Source organism: Arachis duranensis, chromosome 9 (assembly GCF_000817695.3).
Source record: "Arachis duranensis cultivar V14167 chromosome 9, aradu.V14167.gnm2.J7QH, whole genome shotgun sequence".
In the NCBI taxonomy this organism is placed as follows: domain Eukaryota; kingdom Viridiplantae; phylum Streptophyta; class Magnoliopsida; order Fabales; family Fabaceae; genus Arachis; species Arachis duranensis.
In genome coordinates, this window is record NC_029780.3 from 111,494,000 (window position 1) to 111,497,920 (window position 3,921).

Below are 3,921 nucleotides of genomic sequence, written 5' to 3' on the forward strand. Positions count from 1 at the left end.
TTCTATTTTAAAAGAAAAAAGCTTTTGGTAATAAGAATTATTTTAGATACAAATAAAATTTGACTCGATTGTAATATAATCTTACATTTCAGTAAAAATATTTATATCATTTCATAATTAAGATTTCTACTGTGTGATGTGATTTTTAAAAACTATTAAAATTGTTAGTATAAATTTAAAGAGTAATTTTAAAAAACATTAATTTTGTATCTTTTATTTATTAAATTTACTTTTTGTTTTTGTTTTACCAAATAATTCTATTATAATTTTTAAAAGATGTCTATTCATATGAAAAAATTGTATGTAAAAATAATAATTAAAATGTAAATGCATATTATAGTAAATAATTTAGTCAAAGATATTAAATTTGACCCTTTTAATTATATTTTTTATGTTAAAAACTTGAAATATTTGTTTTTTAAGCTACTTTTAAAAAACTTAAAAAAGTCTTTATTTTTTAAGAGGCTTGAGAATACCAGATCCAATCTTTATAATTAGTTCTCTTTATCATTTCATGTTAAAAAATGAATTGATAAAAAATGCACAGTATCACGTTTTCCGTAACGAAATTGTGTGTTTATTATATTCCATCCATAAAAATTGAATTCAACTCTTTTAATAATATGCATAATTGGTATGATATATGATATGATATCCTTTTGCGGGAACATAAATTGAAATCATGATATATTTGATTCGATATGGATATTTATTTTCTTAACATTGAGACTTGATTATGTGTAAGTTGCAAATTTCAATCAAATGAATTTATCCCAACATATAATTTTCCTTTTCAATACGTGGAGTTATAAACATATTATAAATTGATTTCTTAGAAACATTATCATAAAAAAACTTCTTAATCTAGTCTTTTTTTTTTTTAAAGGCTTAAACTTGCAACAATTTTGTTCACGTGGTTCTCATAGGCAATAAACAAATGAATAAAATCTGTATCAAACTATCAATATTGTGAAGCAATAATAAGAAATAATAACAATAAATATTAAATACTCGTATCAATCATTTATACAAAGTTGACTTCAGCGGTTTCCATCAAGTATTGGTGGGGCTAATATCAAAGGCCATATTTCATATTGGTTGAAAATGTAATTTTTCGTACCAAAAAAAAAAAAATCAAGACAATTATTTAAAAATTCGTTAGATTTTTCATATGTGTAAGCTTTGGCAAAAGAATTTTTGGATAGATTTTTTAACATTTTATTTTGTGTTCGATAAATAAAAAAATGATGTGTTTGTGCTTGTAATTTTAAAAAATTATGAATACTTTTAAAATTACTTAAAAAGATATTTTCTAAAGTTAATTTATATTTATAAAAAATAAAAAATTTAATATAATTTTATATATTAGTAAATATTCAAATGTGATCTTAATTAAATTATTGATATTAAATTTTATTTACCATCAATTTTTTTATGTCTATTATAATAATTTTAAATTTTAAAAGTTATTTTTGTCATAAATAATAGTTATGGTTTATGTTTATTAAAAGTTACTTTTAATTTGATTTATCGAATATAGATATTAAAAACTTTTAAAAATGTATCCTTTAAAATTCAACTTTAAAAAGCTACATGTATAAAATAAATATTTTATCAGTCTAAATATATCAAAAAATTGCATTTCGTTTTAGCATAAATATAAAAATTAAGAATCATATATATACCCCAAGAAAAAAACGCCCAACTCAATCATTAAAACTAAGAATAACGGCTAATAAAAAAATAAGAATAATGTTATCTACTTTTTATTATATATAACAAAATATAAGAGAATATAAAGTATTTGTCATCTTAATTAAATAATTACATATTTATTTTTTATATATTTAATAAATAAAATAATAATTTAATTGACTCGTTATATAATATTTTTATCAACTCTATTTGTTACTAAATCTACTCTAAAAAATAAATTCATGTTACCAAGCTTGGACATTTTTCTTAAGTATATAGACATAGAAATTTATTTGATATCAAAGTAAAATATTTTTATTTACAAAGTTATCCACTACTTATTATCCGTATAATAATACATCTCTTTCTTGGTAAACCTTTATCTTCACATTCATTTCCTACGTATTAATCAATTTCGTTTGCAATTTTCCGTAGCATTTCGTTATTGAGAAGTAGATAGATAGTTTGTAAATAAATAAAGATAGAAAAAACCGAGTTTATTTATAAATAATGTAGTGTAAAAAATAAGTATTGTGAAAAAAGTAGAGAGTGCATGCATGATGGTGCAAAGAATTTGAGGAGTGAGTAGGGTTCTATATCTAACAATTTACTTAAAAAAAGATAAGGTACTGAAAATAAAGTAAAAAAAATAAAAATATAAAAATTAATATTTTTATATCTTATTTGATAATAAATTAAATATAAAACAAAATAAATAATAAAAAAATTAATTTATTTTTTTATATAAAATTTAAAATAAATAAAAAATATAATTATAAAAATTTGATAGGAATAATGAAAAAAAATGAAAAAATAAATTATGTCTCTTGTTTAATTCATCCTCCTCCCAAGAACATTCAATTAATAATTGATTTTGAATGTTCTGCGTTTTATTTGGTCTAAATTCAAGCCCATATCAAAAATAATTCTAGTCTTTTTTTCCAGATCGAGCTCCAGAGAAAAGAAAACTTTTTTCTTTGTATCATATAAATAACGTTACATCAAAATCAATTCTAAACTAAATCAATTTTGCTATAATTGATTCTACCAGCAGATCGCAGACACACTTTAAAAACATTACGATAATACTAATATCTACCATGATTCACTCAATTGCACAAATTTCTAATCAACAAACCTAGGAATATAATAAACTAAAAATAATAAAGGATCCCCACAATGATGGTAAAGGAGTCAATTGAGCCTCTTTAAGCAACGTAGAAGTAGCTTGTGACAATCCAGATGCCTGTAGGTGTTCATGAATTAGGAAAAAAAGTTCCCTGCATACGAAAAACATAACAGTGACATCAGAAGGGTCAGAAAGGGACACGTAGGAGGAGAGTAAACTTTTTTTTATTAAAATAATTGTGTCTAACTAAAATATTTTATAATATTATTAAGATATTTTTATATTTTTTATTTTTTAATGGCATACAAATTCTAAATCAAAAGAGTAAAAATTTACAAAGAAATATTTAAAGAGATAATATTCAATTCGACGTTAAATTTGCACATGAATTTATTTTAGTATTTAAAGTTTAAATTGTTTATATTTAATTCTCAAACTTTATAAATATGATTCGAATTAGTCTTTGAAATAATAATTTCAACAAATAACTTTAACGAAACACTTATCTAGACAATTAGATACGACACTAAACTTCTAAAAATAATATTGTTTTATTTTTAACGCTCAAATAACATAAAAACAATGTTGTATCATTACTTGTTTTGGGAGAAAAGAAGAACAATCAACGTACATGCCAAAACAGATTGATTCACCTCATTTGTTGGATTATTTAAATGCTAAAATTAAAATGACATTATTTTCATCAAAATCGTAGTATATAATCTATTTATGTCAGAATTTTATTAATATTTGTTTGTTAAAAATAAATTATTAAAAGCGGACATTTCTGAGCTACGAAAAATGGACCGATAGTGATCCTTTCGGTAGTTGACAGGATTTATATATTTCTATGTAGCATTTGTTGTTAGAATCCTTTGCTCCACTATTATGTGTTGAGCTTATTTTGTTTCAAAAAAAAAAAAATTTGTTTGTTAAAAATTATTTGTAGAACTACCATGAATCATATTTATAATATTTGAGAATTAAATAGAAATAATTAAAATTTTGTAGAGATTAAATTAAAATTTATATAAAAATTAAAAAATTAAATTGGGTATTCTCTCAATGCTTTTATGTACATAGAATAAATTTAAGAG